Source organism: Cynara cardunculus, unplaced genomic scaffold, assembly GCF_001531365.2.
Source record: "Cynara cardunculus var. scolymus isolate 2C unplaced genomic scaffold, CcrdV1 Un_Scaffold_920, whole genome shotgun sequence".
NCBI classification, from domain to species: Eukaryota; Viridiplantae; Streptophyta; class Magnoliopsida; order Asterales; family Asteraceae; genus Cynara; species Cynara cardunculus.
Window position 1 is genome coordinate 69,038 of NW_020200648.1, and position 11,684 is coordinate 80,721.

General features: G+C 32.1%; 1 long non-coding RNA gene across 2 annotated transcripts in view; it reads right to left on the reverse strand.

Annotated features, from left to right (window-relative positions):
- Positions 1-11,054, reverse strand: part of LOC112502100 — a 20,166-nt gene extending 9,112 nt beyond the window's left edge. For both annotated transcript variants that reach the window (XR_003067623.1, XR_003067624.1), the window contains exons 1-3: positions 10,904-11,054; positions 10,683-10,717; positions 10,560-10,589 (exon numbers count right to left, since the gene is read on the reverse strand). This is a non-coding gene — a long non-coding RNA (uncharacterized LOC112502100). The remainder of the gene's footprint in view (positions 1-10,559; positions 10,590-10,682; positions 10,718-10,903) is intronic.
- Between the last annotated feature and the right edge of the window lie 630 nt (positions 11,055-11,684).

An 11,684-nucleotide genomic window follows, 5' to 3' on the forward strand; every position in this document is an offset into this window, starting at 1 on the left:
TTCCAACTCATAACGTCATTGATTTAGCCGGCATTTGATCTGCCATGAACATCTACCTAAAATACTTGATCATGAACCAACAATCTCCTCTATATCCTGCTTTTAACATTCAAACTTGAGATTGTCCCTAAAAAATCATGAAAGTCCATCTTATTTCACACATGGAAATCGTTTAAGTCAATCCTCATGGTAGTTTACACTTTCAATTACCCTTCAATTCTAACATCCAACATATACTAATTGATGTACACTTTGTTATCAATGTAACCCACTCTTAACAATTCTAACTTCCAACATATACTAATCGATGTCACTGATTTCTCATAATTAATTTGTCCCATAGGATCTGTTTTATAACATTGCAGTCTTTGATGACCCGACTGTTTGGATCATACCAAACATCAACAAAATAATCTACCATATTTAATATTCTCATGATTCACAATAATACTTCGATGGAGAATTCACGACGATCACCTAATTTTATATACCACACTCATGACATTACAAACATCCAAACACGTATTCGTCGCGTTTGTTAGATTGTCTGTTATATCTTCAGCGAATTTTCTACACTCACTGCTAACATTTAGTGCCTACTCATAAATGTCAGTGAGTTCCCTTAATTTCATCAAGATCGGATCTTCCAACTTGTCCCATAGCATTAGATATTACCAACACATCCACAATGAAGACCTTTTGATGAATTCACTAACTATTACCTAAAATATTCTTAGTTTATCCAAAATCTTATACTCGTAATTCACAATTTTCAAGCCTTGGTTTTCAAGGTCTTAGCTCTGATCAGCTTATTTAATATACTACACTCATAACATTACTTACATCCAACGTATACTCATATCGTCATTGGTTTTCCTTAATTTCATCAGCTTTTGATGATAATTACGATTCTATATATAGCCTTGAAAATCCAAATATATTTCAATACTTCATCAAAAATATATTTTTTTTCCATTTCATCTATTCTAGCATAAGATGACATAATCTTGATCATCATGGTATTCCATATTTCATTCTATAACTTATTAACATCATTAGCTTCAATTAGCTTCAAATGTCCACATAAGAAAGCGTTTGAACTCAAGTGGTGCTCAATCGTCCAAGATCATCATCCTAACAACAATCATCCTTATAGAAAAATTAATGCCACCATATCATGACCATTTCATACCCTTCTCTCTATGATGTTGTCTCTATCACATATACTTCCCTAGTACTGTTCATTCATCTTTCCTAGATTCAAGACATGTATATCCTAAATTGACGTAATTGGGTCTTGACCAAAAATCACTGATGACCTTTTAATATTCAAAAGCAAAGGTTGTGGCCTACATAAACTAAATATTCCTGTCCTGAGCATGGTAAACCTCTAAATTATTGGGTAACTTAGGCTTTGTTTTGTTGCCTATAAATCTTAACGATAACACCACCAAGTTCATGGTAATACACTTATTTCTTAATCATTGTAGTCAATTCCAAAAGTTCATGGTAAACAATATCAACCACCCTTCCATAATACTTCTCTTATGCACATGTATTACCGAATCTTTACAACCATCCCCTTGCTTTTCATGCCTCTCATACCTAATTTCCCCGTATTCTTTTAATTCCTAATCCCTTCATATTTTGTCTGAAACCATAAACCATCTTACCATCGTTTTTATCTTCTGATCCATGGTCTCCAACTTACTCATTTCACTGCTACCACTAATTTTTCATCCTTAAATCCGTCAATCTTCCATAATGATCTGAACACATATGTCGTCATCATCATGCTCGTCATGATCACCCTATTCGAGAATCTTCACTACAATAGTGACTTTAGTTAGCTACTTTCCTTATCTTAGTCATGCTTCAGTTGTCCACATTTAGACCATAAAAAGGGATGACCTCAGTTAGTGCTTAAACATCCAATATCATTGCTCTTACAGTTCTCCTTAACAATACGAAACAAAGAAACAAGACCTGATGTCATGAATATCCTTGTAAAAAATCTACAATTAAGCTAATACTATTTAAATGTCACCATTTAATACACCTAACTATATCATGCAGCTCCCCCTGTCATGATTTTTTACTGAATTACTGTCTAATCAACATTCCTTGATTCAATAGATGCATCCTTAATTGACCAAYCAACTTATCCTCAACACGTCATTACCCTCAAGTTCATCCTGTCCAGAACCTTTACACTTTAAAGAATTACCCAACACCATTACTTGATCATTGAACTCCACCGCCATAATATATTGACTCTATCCTAGTATATACATGTTTCTTTTGAATTTTTTTAAGCTTATTACATACAAAAACTACCTCCAATAACAAGGTAAACATCTTAATTATTGGGAAATTCATGCATTATTCGATCATCTCTAAGCCTTGTCAATAGCACTGGCAAGTTCTCGATAATATACTACTTGTCTTCTAATACGTTTACTAGACCATAATCAAATCACGTTTTGCTTGTAGTTATCCTCACATCATTTGCATATGGATAATCTCTGATTATCAATTTGATTACATATTTCCAATACCTTCAGACTATGCACTTGTTTCCTCGTATATTCATTTGATATTAAAATTTTATAATCTTATGCATATGAAAATCCCAAAACTTTCATTGATCATGAACATTTACAATGTTACCTTCTCCACAAAATACAACTTTTACATTTAAAGTCTAGTCAATCCTCCATGTATTGTTTGTTTCAAGTTCTGCTTAATCATATGTCTCTTTGATGTCATCATGTTAATATAACATATTATTCTAGTACCTTGAACATCCAACCAATTCCATTAGTATGTTAATCTCTTAGCTTTAATCAAATACATATACACAAACCTGTCTCCTTTAAATTTCCATAAATGCCTTAAACATCTTCTAATTTACAGCCATCCACTTACTTCATTTCACTAGTACCTTTCGATCTTTCTTCAAAACATTTATTTGGTATAATGATCTTAGGGCACACATCTTGTAGATATCCTCACATCTCCTCCAACATTAATGCATAATCTCCAGACAATCGATTTAATCACAACCTCCCAATCATCAACCTTTTAAACCTTTAAATTTTCATTTGAAATATATTATAATAGTACAAGCATAACAGCATCTCCAATATTTCACTAATCATGGACACATAAAGATTTGTAAGCATTTAACAAACATGGATATAATCTCTAACCATCAATTTGACCACATATTACAACACCTACAAAATATGCACTTGTTTTCTCATATATGCATTTGATGTTAGACTTTTGTAATTCAAGCTAACAAGTCTTCCTGCGGAGGGGGAAGAACAGGCCCAGTTTAATAGATTCAATGGTCGACTTGCTTGAATCGAAGAGGAAGCCCACTTGAATATTGAATTCAGGCTTTCATTAGCTCCTTTAGGATGGAATTGACGTATGGAACCACTGACAGTGAACCGTCTACGTCAGGTCTTAAAAAAACCTACAAGTTCCACTAATCATGAACATTTACAATTGAGAAAATACAACTTTTACATTCAAAGTCTAGTTATTGTACTTATTTTTCTCCTAATAACCCTTGTATATTAGCTTAGGAGTTCGATCCACAACATTGCTAACGCCCCATGAATACTTATTAGTGTTATTGGTTTCCCTTAATTTCATCAATGTTGAATAACTTGTCCCCCAACGTCATGCCTTATATATTAACATGACATCCTATGAAAACTTAGAGCATCCTTACATATATACTGCTAATTAGTCCACAAAATAATGCTTTCACCTAGTGCTTTTCGGATTGCTAGGTCCATACAGTTATTTTGTATACTACATACAGTCGTAACATCCAACACATATTCATAAGGTCATTAATTTTCCTTGATTTCATCAGCATTTTCTCGATCTCACAGAAATCATCACTCCCCTAGATTCTCTACGTCTTTCAATATCTACCAATACAATACTCTCGTAACCTGTTAGCTTCAAGTTTCTCTTTATCATGTCTCTTTGGCGTCATCATGTCAATATAAAATATTATTCTAGTACCCTTTAACATCCAACCTGTTCCATTGCTCTAGTAATCTCTTAGCTTCGCTATTACCAGTTTTCCATCCTTGAATCCATTTATTTTGGTATAATGATCTTAATAGGACAAGTCTGGTCATACCATAACCTAATCATGTGCTTGTAGCTGTTCTCACATCTTTCGCATAAGGTTTATGAACAATCACAGACAATGCATTTAATCACAACATCCCAATCATCCATCTTTTAAACCTAAATTATAGGCTAGTTTTCTCATACTGCATTTCATCTTATGTTAAAACAAGAATCCAAGCACAATAAAATCTCCAAAATTTCACTAATCATGAACATTGAAAATACCATAGTTGATCCTCCTTACACATTTACTTGTTTTTCTTTAAATTCATTCAAATCCATCTTGTCACACATGGACATCGTCATTTTTGTCAATCCTCAAAGGAATAATTTAGTAAAAGACTTCTAATCACCCCTTAATTTCTGCATAAATACAAATTAATTATATCTTAAGAGAATTACTACACTCATAATAACATTGTCAACATCCAACATATATTTATTGGTGTTTTTGATATCCGTTAAATTGCATCAAGATTGGATCCTCCAACTTGTCCCATAGAATCGTTGTATAGTTATTAACAACACATCTTATGAAAATTCAAAGTATCCTTACATTGTCAACAAAAATATTCTAGTATATTTGAAATCTCATATCTATACTAATACTTACTTTATATACTACATCCATAACATTGCTAATATCCAATGTTGTCATAACATCATTGAATTCCTTAATTTCATCATCATTTGATCTGACCTATACCTCAAATAGGTGGTCATTGCATCGTTTGTGTCATTAATATACAATATGATTCTATGACCTTTAACGTCCAACCCATTTCATATGTCTTCCGATCAATGCTCTTGTTTATTAAATACATAAACAATTAAACACATTCGTATATCTTTTTGGTATTGTCACCATACTAATATATAATACAACTAGTTCCTAATATTTTTCGTTACTCTCATAATCAAATACATATACACATATCCAGCTCTCCATATTTAGCATATTCAATAGAATCATCTAGTATGTCCGTAATGCCGTACTCATGATTCACATAATACTTTTGATCAACTTTTCCTGAATTTCACTTCCATTTGATTTGACATCGCATTATGACCTTGAACATCCACAACATCCAAGACATACTCATATTGTCATTTGTTTTCCTTCATTTCAAAATCTTTCGGTCTACCATGAACCTCTTACTCAGATGATGATTAATCCTTTCATATCCTCACCATACTAATATAGAACATGACCCTCTTGAACATCCAAATATCTTTCAAGACTTGAAAAGAAAATGTGTTTTCCATTTCACCTATTTCGGCATTCGACTACTATTCATCATAATGGTCACCTTATTCCATATTTCATTCTCTTTATAACATTAGTAACCTCAATTGTCCATAAAAAGATTTATGTTCAATTAGTTCCAAGATCATCATTCTAACCACAATCACCCTTCAAATTTTCTTCAATTGTTATACATTTAAACCATAAGCTAATCATTTCAAGACTTGAAAAGAAAATGTGTTTTCCATTTCACCTATTTTAGCATTCGACTATTATTCATCATAATGGTCACCTTATTCCAAATTACATTATCTCTTTAACATCGGTAACCTCAATTGTCCATAAAAAAGAGTTTCAATTAAATGAGTGCCTAACATCCAAGATCATCATTCTAACTCCAATCACCCTTCAAATTTTCTTCAGTTGTTATACATTTAGACCATAAGCTAATCATTTCATAGTTCTAATACCTTCAAATTATGCTCTTGTTTCCTCATACATGCATGTGATCGTATATTATTTTTGTAATCCCTAAAACATTGAGATTGTCATTCAAAATCTTATCTCACACAAGGACATCTTTTTAGTCAAAATATCAAAGTAATATATTCATAAAATACTCCCATCACCAATGAATTTTACCTTTGAGATCCAAGTTCATTGCACCTTGGAAGAATTTATTGCACCCATAATATTGCTAACATCCAACACATAGTCGTTAGTATAATTGRTTTCCCTTAATTTAATCAAGATTGATCTTCTAATATGTTCCATAGCATCATGGCTTTATACGTTATTACCTAACATATCCTAAGAAAATTTAGAGTATCCTTACATACTACTAATGACTAATTAGTCAAAAATATCCTAGTATGTCCGTTATGCCATACTCATGATTTGCATTATACTTTTGATCAACTTTTCCTTAATTCATTTCCATTTGATTTGACATAGCATTGTCACATTGAACATCCACGACATCCAACACTTACTCATATTGCTTATATCCAAGACATACTCATATTGTCATTACTTTAACTTAATTTCATCAGCTTACGAACTACCATGAACCTGAAACTCGGATAATGATTAATCCTTTCATATCATCACCATACCAATATAGAATATGGTCCTCTTGAACATCTAAATATCTTTCATGACTTGATACAAAAATACATACGTTTTCCATTTCACCTATTCTGTCATTCGAATACTATTCATCATAATCGTCACCTCATTCCATATTTCATCAAGTGTCTCTTTAACATTAGCAAGTTCAGTTGTCCATAAAAAAGCGTTTGAATTCAATTAGTGCTTAACATCCAAGATCATCATCCCAACCCCGATCACGCTTCGAATTTTATTCAATTGTTACACCTTTAGACCATAAGCTAATCATGTCATATTTCTAATACCTTCAAATTATACTCTTCTTTCCTCGTATATACATGTGATCGTATATTATTTTCTAATCCCTAAAACATTGAGATTGCCGTACAATATATTAAAAATCCATCTTATCTCACACAAGGACGTCATTTTAGTCAAAATATCAAAGTAATATATTCATAAAAGACTCCCATCACCATTAAATTTTACCTTAGGGATCTTCATTGCATCTTTGAAGAATTTATTGCACCCATAATATTGCTTACATCCAAAGAGTACTCGTTAGTATAAATGATTTCCCTTAATTTCATCACAATTAATCTTCTAATTTGTCCCATAGCATCATGGCTTATTACGTTACTACCTAACACGTCCTATGAAAATTTAGAGTATCCTTMCATACCACTAATGACTAATTATTCAAGAATATCCTAGCGTGTGCGTAATGCCATACTCATGATTCGCATAATACTTTTGATTAACTTTTCCTTAATCTCATTTCCATTTTATTTTAATAGCATTATGACCTTGAATATCCATGACATCCAACACATACTCATATTTCGTACATCCAAGACATGCTCACATTGTCATCTTTTGTCATTGTTTTCTTTTATTTCATCAGCTTACGATCTACCATGAACCTCTAACTCGGATGATGATTAATCCTTTAATATAATCACCATAGTGATATAGAATACAATTCTCTTGAACATCCAAATATCTGTCAAAACATGATAAAGAAAATACATATCATTTCTATTTCACCTATTCTGAAATTCGACTACTATTCATCATAATGATCACCTTATTCCATATTTCATTATCTCTTTAACATTAGTAATTCAGTTGTCCATAAAGAAGCGTTTGAATTCAATTAGTGCTTAACATCCAAGTTCATCGTCCCAACTCAATCACCCTTCTAATTTTCTTCAATTGTTATACCTTTAGACCATAAGCTAATCATGCCATGTTTCTAATACCTTCAAATTATACTCTTGTTTCCTCATACATGCATGTGATCGTATATTTTTTTTGTAATCCCCAAAACATTGAGATTGTTTGTACAAAATCTTGAAAATCCATCTTATCTCACACAAGGACATCGTTTTTCATAAAAGACTCCCGTCACCATTGAATTTTACCTTACAGATCCAAGTTCATTGTATCTTGGAAGAATTTGTTGCACCCATAATACTGCTAACATCCAACGGATACTCGTTAGTATAATTGATTTCCCTTAATTTCATCACGATTAATCTTCTAATTTGTCCCATAGCATCATGGCCTCGTACGCTATTACCTAATACATCGTAGAAAATTTTATAGTGTCCTTACATACTACTAATGACTAATTATTCAAAAATATCCTAGTATGTCTGTAAGAGCCATACTCATGATTCGTATAATACTTGTAATCTGCTTTTCCTTAATTTCATTTCCATTTATTTTGACATAGCATTATGACCTTGAACATCCATGACCCATTTCAAATACTTTCTATTACTCTCTTATTCTTAGCTTCAAGTTACTTAATCAAATGCAAATTTACATACCTATATCACTTTAAGATTTCCATACCATGTCTTAAACATCTACTAATTCTCGTATTTACTTCATTTCACTACTACTAGTTTTCCTATGCARACAATCAATTTGATCACAACATCCCAATCTTTTAAACCTTCAAAGTATAGGCCAGTTCCTCATAGTTGCATTAAATTATATTACATTAGTCTAGATAATAACAAAATTCCCAACTTTTCACTAATCATGAATGGCTAAAGTACGATATTTGATGATTTAACAAACAATATTCCTCATACTTGTTTTCTTTGCTAAAACATTGCGCTTGTCCCCAAAAGATCTTCAAAATTCATCTTAACTCACACAACGACATTGTTTTAGTCAATACTGAAAGTAATACATTCGTAAAGGACTCGATCACCCTCAAATTTAACTTAGATCCTAGTTTGTTTCAATTTGACAAGAACTTCCCARTCATACATCTTTCGAAGTTTCAAAGCATAGAACAGTTGACTCTCCATTATATAATAGTTTCATTAGTTTCTAAGCTACTATGAACCTCTAACTCGGATTATTCTTTTTATATCCTCACCATACTAATATACAATATGATTTTTTGACCTTGAACATCCAAATATCTTTCAATACTTCGTCAAAAGTACATGTGTTTTTCATTTCATCTATTGTGGCAATGACGACATTTCTTGATCATCATGATTACCCATTCCATATTTCATTTAAAATCAGTTGCTTTAATTAGTATCAATTGTCCACATTTTAACCATAAGAAGGTGTTTGAATTCAATTTGTGCTTAAATCATGCAAGATCTTTATCCTAACAACAATCACCCTTGTAGTTCTCTTCAATTGTTATAGTTCCCATACCTAATCCCCTTGATGCATGTTACCGTACCCCTAAACAATTTAGACCAAAGAGACATGACATGTCGCGACTACCCTMGGCATCTTTCCTAGATGGACATCATCAAAATATTCTAGTATATATCGTACTCAAGATTCACTACAATACTTTCATACATCAACTTACTTTATATATACTACACTCATAACATTTTTAACATCCAATGCTAACTCATAACACAACTGATTTCCCTTAATATCATCACGCATTTGATCTGCCATGAACATCTCCCTCAAATAGGTGGTCATTSCACCTTTTGTATCATTAATATGATTCTACTCTAGTAAGCTTCAAATGTGGTTAATCTTATAGAAATTCATATTTCTTTTAAATGTACATAGTATGCCTTAAACATCTTCTATTACTTCATTAAACTACTACGACTGTTGCTTACTAGTTTGAATCTGTTTATTTTGGTAGAAGTCTTAGACCATAGTCTCCAGACAATTGATTCGATCATACCCAATCATCCGTCTTTTAAACCTTTAAATTATAGGTTGTTTTTCTCATATCTGCAATAGTGAAAGCACACAATAAGAACTCCAGAATTTGACCAATCATGAATATCTAATTTACTATATTTGATCATTCAACCAACAATCTTGTGTACATTCTACTCTTTCAATCAAGCTCAAGTTTTCATATACTTGTTCTCTTAAAACATTGAGATTGTCCTTACTAAATCGTGAAAATGCATCTTATTTCCCATACGAAAGTCGTTTTATTCAATCATCAACGTAGTACTTATTGATACCATTGATTTCTCATAACTTGATCAAGATTGAGGATCTTTCTAAGAAAAATTTGCAGTTAATTGCTTACATATCCCCTATCACCCCCTTTATACACCCTCTAAATTAGAGGACCACCCATTATCTCATCAAAGGAACAAGACATAAACACTAATCATCCCATTTCAAAACCTCCAAATTATACGACTCTTATGTGGATAACCAGTTATCTCATTACAGAAAACAAGAGATGAACATTTGTGTGTGACAATATGCACTTGCAATCGTAAATATTTTATTTACAAATTTCATGATTTGTTCATATTAAAAGGTTATGAAATACTACTGAAATCAATTATGAACGTGAATCATCAATATTAAGCAACTGTACATATGATTGAACGAAGGAGAAAGTGTAATAAGCCACCAAAACATGTAACTCAAATACACTATCTCCAGAAGAGTTAAACTATCGGTGCAGTACCGGCAAGTATAACGCATAAGATGTGATTGTGGAGTCAAGAAAATCAACTTATATGTAAATGAATAACCTACTAAAGTCGTTAATCAATGATTTTGTTACCTTTGAAATAAAGAACCAATTTCTTAGAGCCTGTTCCATACGAAAAATATAAATAAGGAAACATTATTGTAATACTGAACGATCAAGAACACAGAGCATGGGAGGCATGAAATTGATGATTACCGTGAGAACAAAATCAATACAACACAGCACAATGCCTGTTCCATACGAAAAATTGAAAAAGAAAAACGTTAATCTAATTCTGATCAATCAAGAACTGAAGAACACAGAAGACGGAAAGCATGAAACTAAATATTACCGTATGAAGAAGATCCATAGAAAAAGAAGAAAAACAAATTAGTTGCACAATGAGAGTAAAGAGGAGCAGAAATTGAGGGAGATACCTAATCATCGAGTAAGTTGTTGTCGATCTGAAGAAGAAGAAGAGGCGTAGCAAGGGAGAGGTGAAGAGCAATGTCGGTCGCCTGTGGGAAGAGAGACGAGGATTATGATCACATGAGATCCCGTATCCTTCTTTCGACCGTTGGAGATCTCAATCTTCTTTTTTAACTGTGTTTTATTTTATTTTTTCTTCTTGGCAAAAAGGAAACAATGAAATGTAAGGCTGATGTATTAAGTTTGATTAAAGAGCAAATTACAAATTGAGTCCATGTGGTTTGATGTTGATTACGATAGTGGTCCTTAAACTCTAAGGTAGTGTTTGGTACGCAGACTGGACGAGAGGGGACGGGACGGGACAGGACTAATTGTTTGTCCCATGTTTGGTACAACTAGGACAAGACAGGACAAAACTGTTAAAATTACCATATTACCCTTAAGTGTAGTTCAATGTTATTTTGTATCATATAATCATTGTAAAATGACAACAAATCAACCAAAATATATTTTAATTACATAGTTTTTATAATCAAGTTTAATACATTAAATATAAATCCAAAAAAATGACAAGTTCTTATAATCAAGTTTAATACATTAAATATTACCCATATTTTTTTAACATTTCAAGACCACATGTAAATAACATTTGTCATACCACAAATTCACTTGTAACCTTTATCACGACATTATCAAAAGTATAACATTCCAATGACACATGTCAAATGAACCAAAAATATCACAAAAGAACAATCGTTTTCATCATCTCCTATTGGATGTCAAATGTAC